This window comes from Rhinoderma darwinii, chromosome 1 (assembly GCF_050947455.1).
Source record: "Rhinoderma darwinii isolate aRhiDar2 chromosome 1, aRhiDar2.hap1, whole genome shotgun sequence".
NCBI lineage: Eukaryota > Metazoa > Chordata > Amphibia > Anura > Rhinodermatidae > Rhinoderma > Rhinoderma darwinii.
Genome location: NC_134687.1, coordinates 301773994 through 301794195, shown reverse-complemented (window position 1 = coordinate 301794195; position 20202 = coordinate 301773994).

The following is a 20202-nucleotide window of genomic DNA, read 5'->3' as shown; positions in this document are numbered from 1 at the left end:
CAATTTTATTAAATGATTTTCTGTAACACAGACGGTTTTACCAGAGAAATACTACTATATATGTATTGCCCAGATTCTGCAGTTTTTAGAAATGTCCCACATGTGGCTCTGGTGTTCTCGTGGACTAAAACACAAGCCCTAGAAGCAAAGAAGCACCTAGTGCATTTTGAGGTCTCTTTTTTATTAGAATATATTTTAGGTAGCATGCCAGGTTTGAAGAGGTGTTGAGGTATCAAAGCAATGGAAACCCACCAGAAGTGACCCCATTTTAGAAACTACACCCCTCAAGGAATTAATTTATGGTCGTTGTTATCATTTTGACCACACAGTTTTTTCACAGCACCTATTTGAATTGGGCTGTGAAATTAAAAAAATGAAATTTTTTCCAATAAGATGTCATTTTTGATCAAAATTTCTTATTTTCACAGGAATCAAAATACCCCATTTTGTTGCCCAATTTGTCCTTAGTGCGACAATACCCCATTAGTGGTGATAAACTGCCGTTTGGACCCATGGCAGGGCTCAGAAGGAAAGGACCCCCATTTGGCCTACTGGAGCTTTTCTGGTTCTAAGTCATGTATGCAGAAGCCCCTGAGGTACCAGTACAGTTGAAACCCTCGAGAAGTGACCCCATTTTAAAACCTACACCCCTTAAGACATTCATCTAGAGGTGTAGTGAGCATTTTGACCCCACAGGTACTGTGTAAAAGATAATGCGCAGCAGATGGTGCAGAGTGAGATTTGCAATTTTCTATATATATATATGGCATGTCAGTGTCCGATATAGTGTGCCCAGCATGCGCCACCGGAGATATACACCCCATAAACTGCAATGTGGGTTCTCATGGGTGCGGCAATACCCTACATGTGGCTGTTATCAGCTGCCTCGGCACACGGCAGGGCTCAGAAGGAAAGGACCACCATTTGGCCTACTGGAGCTTTTCTGGTGCTAAGTCATGTATGCAGAAGCCCCTGAGGTACCAGTACAGTTGAAACCCCAGAGAAGTGACCCCATTAAAAAAACTACACCCCTTAAGACATTCATCTAGAGGTGTAGTGAGCATTTTGACCCCACAGGTACTCTGTAAAAGATAATGTGCAGCAGACGGTGCAGAGTGAGATTTGCAATTTTCTATATATATATGGCATGTCAGTGTCCGATATAGTGTGCCCAGCATGCGCCACCGGAGATATACACCCCATAAACTGTAATGTGGGTTCTCACGGGTACGGCGGCAATACCCTACATGTGGCTGTTATCAGCTGCCTGGGCACACGGCAGGGCTCAGAAGGGAAAGATGAGGGGGATATGCTGTGCTGAGTGCATCAGGGTAAATTAAAAATTAATTGATGTATGATAAATTCAAAAACAATCTTTCATACAGAGCCTTGGTTTTTCGGGACACGTGTCGCATTGGTATATTGTTTCCCTTCTTATCCCTCTCTTTGAGCAGACTCTGCACCTCTTTTGACTTTTTCCCTTCTTGGCAGTTTGGGGAACTTCTCCTGGAAAGTGTTGCCCTGGTACGATGCGTGTGGCCTCGCTTCCAGAAGTACTGGGTGCTCCCTCTTCTTGATCCCTAAAGATTAGGTTCTTGATAACCACCTCTTGAAATTCCAGGAAAGTTCCCCTCTGGCCTGCACATCGATGTAGCACGTACGCATTGTACAATGCCATCTGTATGATGTGCACGGCCAGCTTCTTATACCACACCCTCGATTTCCGCATGGCGCTGTAGGGCTTCAGGACTTGATCTGACAAATCCACCCCTCCCATGTACCTATTGTAGTCCAGGATGCAGTCTGGTTTGGGGGGTCTCTGTACTGGTACCTCGTACAGGTACATGGGTACTGGTGTGGCCATGTATTGTTGTCAATACAAGGACATCTCTCCTGTGCTTGTCCTTGACACACAATATGTTGCTGCTAGAATGTGCCCTGCTCTCATTCCTTCTGAGTGTTTGCCCAAGCAGAGTCTTAGGGAGGCCTCTCAGATTTTTTCTAGCAGTGACGCATGCCACAGTACGTCTGGAAGCGAGGCTGTAAAGGATCTGCCAGGCACAGCTTCAGGGGTAACTTCCTTAGGTAATCAGTCTTCACCTGAGTCTATCTCTCTGAGACTGACTCCAGCTTCCACCACTCAGGCTGGCAGGCTTAGGAGTGGGAGAGCCTATCGCAGCCTGGCCAGACTCAGCTAGCTCCCGCCCTCTGTCTATTTATACCTGCCTTTCCTTTTCCTCCTTGCTTGTGATTCTTTCAGTGTGGTTTCCTGGCCCAGCTACAGCTCCTAACAATTTGATCCTGCTCCACTCTGACCCTGGCTTTCTGACTACTCTTCTGCTCTGCGTTTGGTACCTCATGCTCTCCTGGTTTGACTTGGCTTGTTCACCACTCTGTTGCTCACGGTGTTGCCGTGGGCAACTGCCCCTTTCCCTTTGCTTTATATTCTCTTGTATGTTTTGTCTCGTGCACTTACTGAGCGTAGGGACCGCCGCCCAGTTGTACCCCGTCGCCTAGGGCGGGTCGTTGCAAGTAGGCAGGGACAGAGTGGCGGGTAGATTAGGGCTCACTTGTCCGTTTCCCTTCCCCTATCATTACATAATCACAAGCCCATATACCTAGTCTACCCTGGTCCCTGACACTACTATGGACCCCCTTGAGACCCTGGCTCAGCAAATGCAGGGTCTCTCCCTACAGGTCCAGGCCCTGGCTCAGAAGGTCAACCAGCCTGAGGCTACCTTGGTGGTTCCCCTCACCTCAACTCCTGAACCCCACCTCAAGTTGCCCGACCGGTTCTCAGGGGACCGGAGGGCTTTTCTCTCCTTTCGGGAGAGTTGCAGGCTTTACTTTCGCTTAAAGCCCCACTCCTCAGGTTCTGAGAGCCAGCGAGTGGGTATAATTATGTCCCGGCTCCAGGACGGGCCCCAAGAATGGGCCTTCTCCTTGGCACCTGACGCCCCTGAACTTTCCTCCGTTGATCTTTTCTTTTCTGCTCTCGGACTCATTTATGACGAGACTGACAAGACTGCCTTTGCCGAGAGTCAGCTGGTGACCTTACGTCAGGGTAAGAGATCTGTTGAGGAGTATTGTTCTGACTTTAGGAAGTGGTGCATAGCTTCTCGGTGGAATGACCCTGCCTTAAGGTGCCAGTTTAGGTTGGGTCTGTCGAATGCCCTGAAAGACCTGCTAGTTAGCTATCCCTCTTCTGACTCCCTAGACCAGGTTATGGCTTTAGAGGTACGACTCGACCGACGTCTCAGGGAACGACAACGCGAACGTTAATGTGTTTTCTCCTCCGACTCCCCCATGATGCCTCCCGAGGTTCCGTTGCTTTGTTCTTCCCCGGAAGACTCAGAGGTACCTATGCAACTTGGGGCCTTCGTGTACCCCCAACAACGTAGAGATTTCCGCAGGAAGAATGGTCTCTGCTTCTACTGTGGGGATGACAAGCATCAAGTGAACAACTGTCCTAAGCGTAAGAATGCAGCCGGAGAACTTCCGCGCCTAAGTGATCATCGGGGAGGTCACTTGGGCGCACAGGTATTTCCCGTAAATATGAAAAGTAATAAGATCTTGCTTCCATTTCAGGTCTCTTTTGGTGGTAGGTCTGCTACCGGCAGCGCCTTCGTGGATTCAGGGTCCTCTGCTAATATCATGTCTGTGGAATTTGCTATGTCTCTTGCTATGCCTTTGATTGATTTGCCTAAACCTGTCCCGGTAGTGGGTATCGACTCCACTCCTCTTGCTAATGGTTATTTTACACAGCATACCCCTGTTTTTGAACTCCTTGTTGGCTCCATGCATTTGGAGCAGTGCTCTGTACTGTTGATGCAGGGATTATAGTCCGATTTGGTTTTAGGCCTTCCCTGGTTGCAGTTGCATAATCCCACGTTTGACTGGAATACTGGGGAGCTTACCAAATGGGGTAATGAATGTTTGACATCATGTTTTTCTGTTAATTCTATTTCTCCCCCTGAGGAGGTGAACACGCTACCTGAGTTTGTTCGGGACTTCGCTGATGTTTTCTCTAAGGAGGCCTCAGAAGTGTTACCTCCTCATAGAGAATACGATTGCGCTATCGAATTGGTACCAGGAGCTATGCTTCCTAAGGGTAGGATATTTAATCTTTCTTGTCCCGAACGTGAAGCCATGAGAGAGTATATCCAGGAATGCCTGGCCAAGGGTTACATTTGCCCCTCTACTTCTCCGGTAGGTGCTGGCTTCTTCTTCGTAGGGAAAAAGGATGGTGGTCTTAGGCCATGCATTGACTACCGTAACCTGAATAAGGTCACTGTAAGGAACCAGTATCCCCTTCCTTTGATTCCTGATCTCTTTAATCAGGTTCAGGGGGCCCAATGGTTCTCTAAGTTTGATCTACGGGGGGCGTATAACCTTATCCGCATCAAAGAGGGGGATGAGTGGAAGACTGCGTTTAACACGCCCGAAGGTCATTTCGAATACCTCGTCATGCCCTTTGGGTTGTGTAATGTGCCGGCGGTCTTCCAGAATTTCATAAATGAGATTTTGAGAGATTACCTGAGGATATTTCTTGTAGTGTACCTTGATGACATACTGGTGTTTTCCAAGGACTGGCCCTCCCACATTGAGCATGTCAGGAAGGTGCTCCAGGTCCTTCGGGAAAACAAACTGTTTGCAAAAACCGAAAAATGTGTGTTTGGGGTACAGGAGATACCATTTTTGGGTCAAATCCTCACTCCTCATGAATTCCGCATGGACCCCGCCAAGGTTCAGGCTGTGGCAGAATGGGTCCAACCTGCCTCCCTGAAGGCGTTACAGTGTTTTTTGGGGTTCGCTAATTATTACAGGAGATTCATTGCTAACTTCTCGGTCATCGCTAAGCCTCTTACGGACCTCACTCGCAAAGGTGCTGATCTCCTCCACTGGTCTCCAGAGGCTGTCCAGGCTTTTGAGGTCCTTAAGAAGTGCTTTATCTCGGCCCCGGTGCTGGTTCAGCCCAACCAAATGGAGCCATTTATCGTGGAAGTTGACGCATCCGAGGTGGGAGTGAGGGCTGTCTTGTCCCAGGGTACCAGGTCCCTCACCCATCTCCGCCCCTGTGCCTACTTGTTATGGCAGGAAGGAGGTGAAGGGAACAAGTGAGCCCTAATCTACCCACCGCCCTGTCCCTGCCTACTTGCAACGACCCGCCCTAGGCGACGGGGTACAACTTGGCGGCGGTCCCTACGCTGTCTAAGTGCAAGGGGATACAATCAGCGAACAAGCAAGGGAAGGGGCAGTAGCCCACGGAACACCGTGAGGAAACGGAGTGGTGAACGAGCCAGTCAGGATCAGGATGTAGTGGAGTATACAAACGCAGAGCACGGAGCAGGAAGCAAGCCAGGGGCAGAGCGAAGCAGGATAAGCGGGAACTGAAGCAAGGCAGAAGCACGGCAGAAGCAGGCTGGAGCAAGGCAGCAGTGGGGCCAGGAATCCAAGAAGAATAACAAGCAATGAGGAAGAGAAAACGGCAGGTATAAATGGACAGGGGGCGGAGCTAACTCCGACTGACCAGGCCGCGATAGGCTCTCCCACTCCTGAGCCTGCCACCCTGATTGGTGGGAGCCGGTGTCAGTCTAAGAGGTCTGGCCTCAGGTGTCGACTGATTAATCCTGGGAGTATCCACAGACGTAGTGCCTGGCAGATCCTTTACACTACTTCTCCAGGAAGTTTTTGCCCACTGAGAGTAACTATGATATTGGCAACCGCGAACTCTTAGCCATTAAATTGGCATTTGAAGAGTGGCGCCACTTCCTGGAGGGGGCTAGGCACCAGGTAACGGTCCTTACCGACCACAAGAATCTGGTTTTCCTAGAATCTGCCCGGAGGCTAAACCCGAGACAAGCTCGATGGGCGCTATTTTTTACCAGATTCAACTTTTTGGTTACCTATAGGGCTGGGTCTAAAAATATTAAGGCCGATGCACTGTCGCGTAGCTTCATGGCCAGCCCTCCTTCGGAGGAAGATCCTGCTTGTATTTTGCCTCCCGGTATAATCATTTCTTCTATTGATTCTGATTTAGTCTCTGAAATTGCAGCTGATCAAGGTTCAGCCCCCGGGAACCTTCCTGAGGACAAGCTGTTTGTTCCCCTGCAATACCGGCTAAGGGTACTTAAGGAAAATCATGACTCCGCCCTATCTGGTCATCCAGGCATCCTGGGTACCAAACACCTCATTGCCAGAAACTATTGGTGGCCTGGCTTGCCTAAAGACGTTAAGGCCTACGTCGCCGCTTGTGAGGTTTGTGCTAGGTCCAAGACTCCCAGGTCCCGACCAGCGGGCTTACTACGTTCGTTGCCCATTCCCCAGAGACCTTGGACACATATCTCCTGGATTTTATCACCGATTTGCCTCCATCCCAAGGCAAGTCGGTGGTATGGGTGGTAGTAGACCGCTTCAGTAAGATGTGCCACTTTGTGCCCCTCAAGAAACTACCCAACGCCAAGACGTTAGCTACCTTGTTTGTCAAACACATCCTGCGTCTCCATGGGGTCCCTGTCAATATTGTTTCGGACAGAGGGGTACAATTTGTTTCTTTGTTTTGGAGAGCCTTCTGTAAGAAGTTGGAGATTGATCTGTCCTTCTCCTCTGCTTTCCATCCTGAAACCAATGGCCAAACTGAGAGGACTAATCAATCTCTAGAACAATATTTAAGGTGTTTTATCTATGACTGTCAATATGATTGGGTCTCATTCATTCCCCTCGCTGAATTTTCCCTTAATAACCGGGTCAGTAACTCGTCAGGGGTCTCCCCCTTTTTCTGTAATTTTGGGTTTAATCCACGGTTCTCCTCCGTTTCACCTGGTAGTTCCAACAATCCCGAGGTAGAGGTCGTTCATCGGGAACTGTGCACAGTCTGGGCCCAGGTTCAGAAGAACCTAGAGGCGTCCCAGAGCGTACAAAAAACTCAGGCTGATAGAAAACGTTCTGCTAACCCCTTGTTTATGGTCGGGGATCTGGTGTGGTTATCATCTAGGAACTTGCGTCTTAAGGTCCCGTCCAAGAAGTTTGCTCCCCGGTTTATTGGGCCGTATAAGGTCATTGAAGTCCTCAATCCTGTCTCCTTCCGGCTGGAGTTACCCCCATCTTTTCGTATACACGACGTGTTTCATGCCTCCCTCCTTAAACGCTGCTCCCCGTCCTTGGCTCCCTCGAGGAAACCTCCTGTTCCCGTTCTCACCCCTGAGGGGGTGGAATTCGAGGTGGCCAAGATTGTGGACAGCAAGATGGTCCAAGGCTCCCTCCAGTACCTGGTCCATTGGAGAGGATACGGGCCTGAGGAGAGGACTTGGGTACCCGCCTGGGATGTTCACGCTGGGGTATTGGTCAGGAAGTTCCACCTTCGTTTCCCCAGTAAACCAGGTCCGCTTAGAAAGGGTCCGGTGGCCCCTCATAAAAGTGGGGGTACTGTAAAGGATCTGCCAGGCACAGCTTCAGGGGTAACTTCCTTAGGTAATCAGTCTTCACCTGAGTCTATCTCTCTGAGACTGACTCCAGCTTCCACCACTCAGGCTGGCAGGCTTAGGAGTGGGAGAGCCTATCGCAGCCTGGCCAGACTCAGCTAGCTCCCGCCCTCTGTCTATTTATACCTGCCTTTCCTTTTCCTCCTTGCTTGTGATTCTCTCCGTGTGGTTTCCTGGCCCAGCTACAGCTCCTAACAATTTGATCCTGCTCCATTCTGACCCTGGCTTTCTGACTACTCTTCTGCTCTGCGTTTGGTACCTCGTGCTCTCCTGGTTTGACTTGGCTCGTTCACCACTCTGTTGCTCACGGTGTTGCCGTGGGCAACTGCCCCTTTCCCTTTGCTTTATATTCCCTTGTATGTTTTGATATACATGCACTGATATATATTTATTTATTTTTATATTTTTTCATATTTCACTTCATCTTTTCTTATCACTTCGTCACTTTTGTCTGACAGGGCGTATATACGTCTAATTTATATATATATAATAATAATTATTTTTTTTTCATATATAGAGAAGAAAAAATATATATTTTTCATATATTTGATATATATATTCTTTATTAATTATAATTTAATTGTATGTATTTTGTTTGTTTTTATTTGATCAGATTCACAATTATATGTAGTTAGGTCTTTTTGATGTGCTATATTTGTATATGTCCTTATAATCGATACAGCTAGAGATTTTGTCTTCATTTTGTATCATAATCTGTATTTCGAGATTGTCTTTATACACCCCTTCGCTCTTTTAACATTCTCTTTTGATCCACACTGTGCATTATGTGCACGTACGCTCTCTTACGCATGCGCTGTGATTCCCTCATTCCAGAGTGTCATCACTGTTATCTGCATCTCCATGGTGATGCGCGTCTATCGTCATATGACGGGGTACGTCATCACCATGCAGACACTTTGGCGCTTCCGATGATGTGGGTTCTCGCAACATGCGAACAGAGCGTCGATCTGCCCATGACTCACAGGTGTGTATCATTATTGTTGCCAGCCATTCTATAAAAGCTCCCCTTTATTCTATTATTTTAATATCGTCAGCCTCCTGACGAAGCCGGTCCTAGGCGAAACGCGCGTCGAGGCGGTCTGTTTCTGTGCCACATCTCACTACGTCCCGCTCTCCACCATGTCTTTAGGTATGCCGCACTACTTTTATTATCAGTGATCGCTGCTATTGTGTTAGTTGATTTATATAGGCTTTCTCACATATTATACAGATTATTGCCTTATACACACTATGCAGTACTTGTAGCGTTATTTGCCATCTTTACTTCCTCTATATCTATTAGATTATCCATTTGTTCTACACTTGGGGGTTATTAGGCATGGGGCGTTAGTTGAGATGGGTTATGTCTGTTTACCTCTTGGTATATTTACATATATACCTGTTTGCTGCTGCTCTCCATGTGACCATCTTTTTATTATAGTCTATGTGATACCATGTATTGTTGTTTATAAATAAAGATATAAAATATTTTTTTTTACAATACGTGGCTGTTATTTGTGCTATACTATATATATTGGGGTGTTTCGTCCCCTGTGCTTTAGTGCTTCTAGGTTGTTTTTACTGGCGGAATTGAAGACTCCCTTTAAAATGTACCAGGGACTCATCAATAGAAATACACTTCTCGGGGGTGTATGCTTGGGCAAACTGGGCACTGAAATGGTCTAATAATTTCTCAGTTTGTACAAACGGTCAAAACTGGGGTCATCTCGCGGTGGGCACTGCTCATTATCCGTATAATGTAAGAAGCGAAGTATTGCCTCATAACGCATCCTGCTCATGACCATACGGTACATCGGGGTGTGGTATAAGGTATCCGTGCTCTAGTAGGTCCGAATGGATGGCTTTTTCATAAGCCCAATGTTCAAGTGAAGTCCCCAGAACTTGCCCAACTCTGCTGCATCTACAGGGGTCCACCTGTGGGATTGGGCATAAAATGATGTGGGGTTCTTAGTAATATACTGTTGGGCATATAAATTCGTCTGGGAGACCATAAGATCTATAAAGTCATCAGTGAAGAAGAACTTGAAAAAGTCCATTTCACTGAGCCCTGCCATATTAAATTTTATCCCTGAGCTGCCCGTGTACTCTGGGATTTGGGGCTCATAAATGTCTGGTGTGGGGGTCCAAATGGGGTCACTTCGCTCGGGGGCTTGAACTGCGGCGGGGTCATTTAGCTCGGGGGCTTCAACTGCAGTGGTGGTCCTGGGGCGTCTCCTAGGGGGTTCCTCTTCTTCATCACTTAATGAGGAGGTGGATAAGTAAAACAGAGTCTCACCATCTGACGACTCTGTGTCGGAGGCAAGAAATGAATATGCCTCTTCGGCACTAAATGTCCGTTGGGACATGTTTGATTGCTTCACTAACATTAGGTAGCAATAGGCTGCTACCTAAACCAGCCAAAAATATTGATGTTTTTATAGAACGAGTGGGCTTCCCTGAGACTAAACCTAACTAGGGCGAGGGTTCCTAACACTAAACCTAACTAGATTTTATTTGAACTTCCCTGAGACTAAATCTAACTACGGCAACTATTCCCTGACACTAAACCTAACTAGATTATTCCGAGCTTCCCTAACACTAAACCTAACTACGGTGACGGGTGCCTGACACTAAACCTATCTAGATTATTCCGAGCTTCCCTGACGCTAAACCTAACTACGGTGATGGACCCCTAACGCTAAATCTAACTATGGTGACGGATTCCTGATGCTAAATTCCCTGACGCTATACCTAACTACGCTTTTTCACAGTTCCCTGACACTAACTAACCATAATACTAAACTAACCAGTTAAATTGTCTAAATTAATTATTATTTTTTTTTTTTTTATATATTTTTTTGTTTTATATGTTTTATAAAGAAAAAAAAAAATATAATAATCCCCAGGGACCAAGAAATTGGTCCTGAAGACTAAGAAGTGGTCAGTGATAGGAGATCACTAACCAAAAACGTGGGGGGAACACAGAGAGGAAGGGTACAGGACTGGGTAGTGGATTGGGGAGGTGGGAAGCAGAAAAAAGTTGTTTTTTAACTTTTTTTTTCACATTTTTTCACTCTTTATCTTCTCTTCCTCTTCTCACAACCGCTCTGAACGCCTCGCTATCTCCAACAGAGGCGTTCAGGGCGGGTGCGGCAGGATGTGATGTCAGGGAGAGGAAGTGAAGAGACCGATCGCCACTATTGGACAGTTACTCACTAACTGACCAATAGTGGCGATTGTGGAGGCGGGACCATCGCGACAGGTCCTGGCGTATTGAGCTGTGATAGCCTGCTGTCGGAAACAGCAGCTGTCACAGCTCGTGCACGCGCCGGTGGAAAATGGCGATGCATTTTCCCTGCGACGTAATATTCAGTCGCTGAGCGCGAATGTATTGGTTAGTGCGACGGAATATTACGTCGCTGAGCGCGAAGGGGTTAAAATGTTTTGATCTCTGTTGTGCAAAATAATTTGAAACAGTGCATTTTGAGTTTTTTACTTCTAAAAAAAAATCTGTTCGCATTATACTCCAACGGGTGATGGCTTGACGATTATACTGACTGTCATTTGCATCGACTATTTAGGAAAATCAGCGAAAAATAACATTTGCATAAGAATTTGGAACGCGGTGTAATGGGGGATTTTAACTATCCTGACATTAATTGGGACATAGAGGCTGCTGGATGTGCTAAAAGCAGTAAGTTTTTTTTACACAATTCAAGACAATTATTTCACTCAGTTGGTTAACCCCTTCAGGACGTAGCCTGTTTTGGCCTTGTGGCACAGACGATTTTTTCAAATCTGACATGTGTCACTTTATGTGGTAATAACTTGGGAAAGATTTTACCTATCCAAGCGATTTTAGGATTGTTTTCTCGTGACATATTGTACTTTATGTTAGTGGAAAAAATTTGGTCGATAAATTCAATATTTATTACTGAAAAACACCAAAATTTCAAGAAAATTTGCAAAAATGTTCATTTTTCTAAATTTAAATGGATCTGCTTGTAAAACAGATAATAATACCACACAAAATAGTCATTAGTTAACATCCCCCATATGTCTACTTTATGTTTGCATCGTTTTTTGAACGTTACTTTATTTTCCAGGACGTTACAAGATTTAGATCTTTAGCAGCAATTTCTCACATTTTCAAGAAAATTTAAAAATGCTATTTTTACAGGTACAAGTTCAGTTCTGAAGCGGCTTTGAGGGCCTTATATATTAGAAACCCCAAATAGATCATCCCATTTTAAAAACGGCACCCCTCAAAATATTCAAAACAGCATTCAGAAAGTTTCTTGACCCTTTAGGCGTTTCACAGGAATTGAGGGAAAGTAGAGGGGAAATTTACAAATTTCATTCTTTTTGCCGAAATTAATTTGTAATACATTTTTTTCTGTAACACAGGTTTTTATCAGAGAAACGCACACCAGCAGTGACTAGCAAGGAGGGAGGTTGTGTGTTTGAGAGCTGCTGAGTGTGTGCTGTGTCTGTGTTGAGTGGACCACACCCGGAATCCAGGGAGTTTCCTTTTTTTCACCAGCCCAGGTTTCTATCACCTGCTTGGGCTAAGGAAGCTTCCCTGAAGGAGGCTCCATTCATACATGGAGCCTCAGACCTCTACCCCCTGGAGCATGCAGGCGGGGGGTAGAGGGTCTTCCCAACCTGCTGGGAACGTGCAGCCAGCATCAGGGGTGAGAAGGTCATCCCGTGGAAAGATCTGTGCGGCCCCCCCTGATGCTGGGGCTCTGGAAGGAGCCAGGAGGAGAGACATGGAGGATCATCCAGGTGGAGGGCCAGAAGGCCCAGCAAGGCAAGACACCCGACCTGAGGACCAGAGCACGGTAGAGGAATGGGGGCTACTGCGGTCGGGAGAGTCGGTGGAAACCTTCAGCTCCCACCTAGCTGCCCGGCTGGAAGAATACCGGGACCTCGGTAAGTCCCTGCAGCGGCTGCGGGACGATCTGGCGGTCGCAAGGGGACGAGCCGCGAAAACATCAGGCACCAAGAGGTCTCGGTATAATCTACAGGTAAAGGAACGACTTGAAGAAATTAATATGGTGGAGGAGAGGAAGATGGAGATTGTGGTCGGTGGGGGAGCCTTCGGGGAGAAATTGGAGAATGATGAAAGGTTTTCCCTGATGGCGTCCCCCACGCAAAGTAATGAAACCCCCTGCAAAAGGGGAGTAAAAGCATTGGCTGCTAAAGGTGCAGTGGAAGCTGCAGAGAAGGAGGCCGCAAAATTGGAGGCCGCAAAATTGGAGGCCGCTAAATTGGAGGCCGCTAAATTGGAGGCCGCAAAATTGGAGGCCGCAAAAATGGAGGCTGCTGAAATGGACGAAAGTGTGGAGAGGACGCCAACCCGGGAGGAGATGGAGACGGGCTCGGAGGACCCCCTGGGAAGGCAGTAACGGAGGGGCAAGTGGGGAACTTTCCTGCAGCCAAGGTGTGCAAGACATTGAATCGGGCAGTGGGCACCCCCCGGGGTTGCTCACGCAAATACGGCTGCAGGAGTCCCCAGTGTCCCTCCAGAACTTTACTTTTGGAGCGGAGTTGCCACCAGAGGAGGACAAAGTGCAGAAGAAGAAGTTATGGAAGTTAAGGCGGAAGAAAACAAAGGCGAAGACAGGTGGGGTATCCTATAAATATTCCTACCTGTCTTCCTTGCGTTCCGGACCGGGTGAGAGCTCGGTTCGGGACGCAAACCCCGCAAATCCCCCAGCTCCGGCCTCTGCAGTGGGGTCGTGGCGGGTATGTGGGCAGAAAGATATGGTGCTGGTTTTGAGCAATGTGGCCAAGATGGCACCAGACGCCATCTCCTGTAAAGGAGGTGGTGTCGATGGCCACGTGGCGCTAGGGGGCGTGTCCCCGTGTCCGGCGGATGGGGAACCTCAGAAGCCGGCCTCTGGCGCAAGCCGGAGACCGGGGGACGGGGGGAACCGGAAACCGGATGTGGCGCCGGAAAACCGGAAGTCCGCTGGTCATGTGACTCGGCCGGCGGACGCACCAAAAAGTGTTGCGGCAGTGAGTTGTGGCGGTAGGAGAGGCTCCGGCACTGCTGGCCACCCCCCGACGGGAGGGGGGGGTGGTTTGATGCCGGGAGCGGCTCTAGCTGTGCCTGCGGCCCCTCCATCTGCATCGCCGCAAGGCAGTGGGAGGGGTTTAGCGGGCACGGGGGGTGACGGCACCCCTCATCCCGAACATGGTATTGGTGGCGCAACAGATATGGAGGTCGGTGAAGCGGAGGGTGCTGAGGGATTGCCGCCTGAGATATCCGGCGGCGCCCCAGAAGTAGCGGCACCTGATGATGTGGAGACCCCAAAAACGACAAAAACAACATATAAAAAGCCTGTGGACAAGAGGAAGAACTCCGTAACCAGCCTGGCCGGTATGAAAGTTGTGGAGAGGAATGTAAGTGGAAATGTAAATATTAATGGTAATGTTAGTAGTGTTGGTAATATTGTTGGTGGTGGTAATGTTGTGGATATTAATGTTATGGATGTTAATGTGGGTTGTAACATTGTGGGGGGAGTGTCAACCAGTGGCGGGCCGGTTGCTCCTTCTGCCAGAGTGCCCGGCAGGTCGTATGCGGGCGTTGTGGTGGGGGGACCGCCGGCCCACCCATCCTCATCTTCTGGGCCCGGGGACGGCAGTTTGCAACAGCGCCTCCTAGAAGCCTTAAGGGAGGGGAAGCAAACAATAACAGTAGGGGGAGTGCAGAAGGACCTATCCTTTTGGATAAATAGGTATGGTCTGGATGCCTTCCGAGAGAGACGGGGAGATCAGTGGTCGCTCCCAACAACTGAGCCGGCCGTGGCCAGGAGGAATGTGGTCCGTCTCCAGTGGCGTGGCAATGATGCGTGCCCTCCTCGTAAGAGGGTGGTGGAGCTGCTGCTGGAGATGGGCTTCAAGGCGAGTGACATCTACGCCTTGATACATCCTCATGGTACGGCTGAGTTTGACATCAGCTTTGTTCAGCCGGGGGGCCTTGAGGTCTTCTGGGGGAACTATGAGCTGGTGAAGAGCGAGCCCGGCTGGTGAGGGTTTGCTGCGCAAGCAATCTCTCGCCAGAATGGTCTCAGGAAAGTGACCGTTCTTACCCGTAATGAGTCGCTTTCCTGTGTGGACATCATGACCTGGTTGGGAAGATACGGTGAGGTAGCAGAGATGCCACGGAAGAACTGCGATGAGTTTGGCATCTTGTCGGGAGCCTGGACGTTTATGGTAAAACTTAAGCGTCTGGGGCAGACGGTGTCCCACATACCATCATCTGCTTTCTTGGGAAGAGATCGAATCCTTGTCTTCTACCAGGGGCAGCCGAAGCTGTGTCACCGGTGTGGTGACCCCTCACACTTGAGCGCAAGCTGCACTGTGCAGAAGTGCGCTCATTGTGGGGGGGTAGGCCATCTGGCCGCATCGTGTGAGCAGATTAGGTGTAACCTGTGTGGTGACCTAGGTCACCCTTTCAGTCGGTGTCCGCGCTCAGTCGTCAATGTCTGTTCCAACCCTACGGAGAATGTAAGGAGGGAGGTCTCCGTGGGCGAGGGGGTGGACAGAGACGATAGAGCCCAAGAGCAAAGGACGAACGCCAGGAGGGGACCCCCTTCTCGTCAGAGAAGGGCGGAAAAACGCAGAAGGGAACGAGAGCTGAGGAGGACCCAGGAAACTGGGGACTCCTCTGGCTCGGACCTGGATGCCCCCCAGGATAGTGATGCTCTTGGGGAGGCCGTACTGGACGAGGAGATAAGGAGGATAGAGAGAGAGCAGAGGGCTGAGGACTCCCAGTCCTCCCACTATGAAAGTGTGGAAGAGGAAGGGAGGTCACAGCCTAAAACAAAACAGGGGACACCGGGTCACATCAAAACAGGGCTAAAAACATCTGGCCCTGCCCCGGCCAAGGAAGGCAAAACCTGCACCCCCCTGGTGTGCTCCCCCAACCGATACCGTGTTCTCATGGATATTCCAGACCCCCAGGCCGGGGGGGAGAGCACGGTAGGGAGTCTAGGAGTCGTTGAGCCTCCTCTTCTGCGGGGGCCACTGTCCCCGGGGGAGGGGGTCGGCCCGGACCCAGGAGATGAGAATGGGAGAGGGGTGGTGGAGGTTATGGACTCCTCAACAACAAAAAAAAGAGGTAAAGAGGGTGAGGGGTCCTCCTCAGAGGAGAAAGCAAGGGGTGGGAAGAAGAAAACCATCTAACTCAATCATTTATGATGGTGGCACCCACTCCGTTGACGCTGGCATCGATTAACGTTGCCAGCATTAAGTCGAATATGGCTAGATTTGCAGCCTTTGATTTTCTCGGCCGGGTTGAAGCTGACATTTTGTTTTTGCAGGAGACCAGACTGTCACTTTTGCCAGAGGTCGTGAAAGCTAGGAGGGAGTGGCGACGTGGGCCCTCCTACTGGTCTCTTGCGGCTGAGCCATATAGCGGGGTGGCGGTACTTTTTACCGCACCGGTCACATGCCGGCGGATGATCGAGCTAGAAATGGGGAGGTGCTTGATCTTAGATGTTCTCATGAGGGGACAAGAACTAAGACTCATTAACATCTACGGTCCCCAGACAAAGTGGGACCGGAAAAGTATCTTCATGAGGATTAAGCCCTTCTTTTTTACAGGCCGACAAGTCATTTTTGGAGGGGACTTTAACACTGTCGTTAGGCCCCAAGACAGAGGAGGTTCCAGAAAGTTACTGGCCTATGATAGTGTCGAGTTGAATAGAATAGCTAGTGATGCTCGCCTGGAGGACATCCACATTCGGTATACCCCAGGCCACTCGGGGTTCACCTATCATAGTGGTAGTCGTAGGTCCAGGATAGACAGGTTTTTTTTAAAGGAGGACGCCATCTCTTCGGCAGTGTCCGTCGTTGAGGTGGAGTTCTCCGATCACTGTATGATTATGTTTTCTTTGAATGTTGCAGAGTCCCTCCAGATGGGAAGAGGTATATGGAGGCTGAATTCTACTCTCCTGGAAGAAGCAGAGATAAGACAGGCCTTCGAGGATTTTCTTCAGAGCCAGGTACCTTTATTGGATCTAGGTGGTACTAAGTCTGAGTGGTGGGAGGTGTTCAAAGAACGGGTGGCTGAGTTTTTCCGTCAGATCTCGTGCCTCAGGTCTATGAGCAGGTATCGCCTGTATCAAGACATGAGGAGGAAACTCGAACATCTAGTCTCAACCGGAGGTAGCCGTGAGGAAATCTCCGTGGTGAAAGCTCTGCTCAAAAGATGCCAAGATGCCAGATGATAGGCACACGTCTTTGGTTCTTGAACGGGATTTCGGGAGGTACCGCTCGCACGACCCTTGCAAGAACTGCAAGATGTCAGTGAGTCGTAAGGTGGTGACAGGACTGGTAGATAGTACAGGCTCCCTGATGAGATCCAAATCAGGGATCCTGGAGGTCATCAGATCCTTTTATTCGCAGCTTTTGGGTGAGCACGAAATGTCGGCTTTCCTGGCTGAAACCATCCCTGAGCCAGGAGCAGACCCCTCGCTTGGTGTTTTGACAGAGTCGATCAAGGAAGAGGAAGTGATGCTGGCGATTGATGGGTTGGCCATCAAAAAGTCACCAGGCCCAGATGGCTTAACATCTGAGTTTTATAAGGCTTTTAAGGGAACCTTAGTTCCCCTCTTGACTGCGGTTTTTAATGAGTGCCTCTCCTCGGGCGCTCTGCCAAAGTCAATGGGCAAGTCGGCCTTGATCATTCTGTCAAAGGGTAAGGATTCAACCCGTATTGAGAACTGGCGTCCCATAGCGCTCCTCAATACGGACAGAAAGGTTCTCGCAAAAGTACTGTTTAATCGGCTGGTGAAGTTTGCACCCCGGCTCCTTTCGTCGGCCCAGCATTGCTCTGTTCCAGGCCGCAGCACCTTTAGTGCTGTCCTCAGTGTCAGAGAGGCAGTGGAGCAGGGACATTCTGGCCGATGGGAGGGGTACATGCTGTCCTTGGATCAGGCCAAAGCTTTTGACCGGGTGAATCACAAGTACCTATGGTCAGTCCTTCTGAGGTATGGCCTACCGGGTGAGTTCGTTAATTGGCTCCAGACCCTATACGCTGGGGCTGAGTCTTTTGCACTGGTGAACGGTTGGACTGGAACCCCCTTTGAGGTAGGGGCTGGTGTCCGCCAGGGTTGTCCCTTAAGCCCCTTGCTGTATGTTTTCGCGATCGACCCCTTTCTTAGGCGGCTCGATCGTGGGCCATTGGCGGGGGTGGGGATGGACTTGGAGGAGCCGGAAGCCACTCAGAGGGTGGTTGCGTACGCGGATGATGTCACTATCTTTGTCTCCTCGAGAGGGGAGGCAGAGTGGGTGATGTCAGAAGTTGAGCGCTACTCACGGGCATCTGGGTCCAGGATCAACCGGGACAAGTGTGAAAGTCTCTGGCTGGGGGGAGGGGATCCTAGTTTTGATCTCCCGGACACCCTCCCAGAGCCCAAAGGGTCTGCTAAAATCTTAGGCATTGAATTTGGCCCGGGTGATTACCCCAAGAAAAACTGGGAAGGTAGGCTATCAATAGCTGCCCAGAAGGTTGGCCAATGGAAGGGATGGTCTTTGTCCCTTAGGGAAAGGGTTCACCTGGCCAAGGCTTACCTGATGCCCATGTTGCTCTACCTTGGCAGCGTGTGCATGTTGCCAGAACCTCTCTGGACTCGGGTCTATAGCCTGTACTTCCAACTGTTATGGGGAAACAGGCTTAACCTAATCAAGAGGGAGGTTACTTACCTACCGAGGAAACTAGGTGGGTTAGGTATGGTTAACCCAGTGGTGTTTCTAGTAAACACCTTCATTAAAATTAATTTGGCGAACCTCTTTGAAAGAGAAAGGGCTCCTCTGTGGATATCCTCCTGCAGGGGATGGTTTCGGCCTTTCTTCCAGGAATGGGAGACAGGAGGCCAAGCGAAAGACCTACGTGTACCCCATGGGCACCTCCCGGCTTATGCCGCCCCGGTTCTGAAGGTTGTTCGTCGGTGGGGTCTGGAGGCGAGGGAGATCAAGACCATGTCGAGAAAATTTCTTGACAGAAAGGTCTTGTTGACCTGCTTCCAGAAGCCCCTGGCGCTCAGGGACTGCCCAAGTAGCGACCTCGGGTGGGATTAAAACTTTTAAACTCTGTGAGGATTCCCCAGAAGTTTTGGGATCTGGCTTGGCGCTGCTTCCATGGGAGGCTGTATGTAAGGGGCAATCTGAAGTTCAGAAACTCCGATGAAAGAGGTTGTCCTCGGGAGGAGTGCGATGACACGCTGGAAAGCATGGACCATTTCTTGCTTCAGTGTCCCTTCAATGCAGAGGTTTACAAACGGGTGGGTGCCTCCATCGGTTGGCCCGGTCTGACCAACCTCTCCTACACTGGTTGGGCCTATGGGGCATTCGGAGACCTGGGTGGAAGGGATCATTGCACTTCTTTTTTAGTTAGTTTAGTGATCAGGTATTTCACGTGGAACGCACGGTGCTTAGTATCGACTCAGTGTAAAATCCTCCTGGAGGACGAGGTGTGTAGGAATATCATGGGTGACCTGGTGAAGGTCCGGTCTCTGGAGGTTGAGAAACTGGGTGCATCCAAGGCCTCTCGACTTTGGAGGGGCTTCAATTTTAGGGTGCCCTAGGTGGAACCAACCTTCAGGGGGAGGGGAGGGAGTGCCCCTGGGTATTAGACTGGAGGTGGGGGTCTGCACCTGGCCATGACACCGGGAAATAGCGATAAGGACAGAATGAGAGACAGCAAGAGGGACAGATTAGTTTATAAAGTAATAAGGGATAGAGATAGGGCAAGCAGCATAGGTTTAGCGATAGGGACCGGGGTGGTGGTTGGGGGTTGGCTTTGACCTCTGGGCTGGTGCTCTAGGGGGGCTTTCCTCTCTCTCTCCTCTGGTGATGGGCTGAGTAAGCACAAGTAGGTTTTTGTTTTGAGCTTTTTGGAGACAGAAAAAGGGCTTACAAGCAGCCAAACTTAGGTTTTCGGGTTTATGTATACAGTATGATATTTTGTTATAGTTATGTGTCGATATGGTGTATAGGTCTATGCATGGGTTTGTGTGAATGTTTAGGTAAGATGGGCAGTAGATAGGTGGGGTGGGGGGCCTGGGGGTGTGCCCAGCCTGATTCTGGACTACGTGGACGTGAGGAGGACATGAGACGTGGGATCGGGCTGGTTGGGTGATGTGTTGGGTGGTGGGGGCCAGCATCTGAACTATGCGGACATGGAAGGACATGAGGCGTGATGCTGGTTGGGGGAGGTGATGGGTGGTGATGGATAAGGTAGTATGTACAGGGTTAGGTATGAATGTGGATAAGTTAATAAAAAGGAAAAAAAAATAAAAAAAATATATATATAAAAAAAAAAAAAATAATAAAAAAAATAAAAATAAAAAATAAAAAAATTGAAAAACATTTTTTTTTCATTTACATGGTGCACTGAAGTAAGTGCACCATGGGATGGTAACTTTTATTTTTAGAGTTTATTATTATTATTATTTTGTTTATTTTTATTGTGATTATTATTTATTTTGTTTTATATATGTGGTGTTTTTTTTTAGGGGGCCATTGGTTGGCACGTGGTTTTTAAGAGTATGTTGTATATAGTGTTATAGTTATGTTTTCTTGGGGTTGGGGGGGTTTAGGTGTGTGTATGAATGAGTATGGGATTATAGTTATGTATGCATGGGGATTTATGTAAGAAGGGCCAGGCTGGGTAAATTGTACAGAAATGTACATAAGTTGTGTTTTG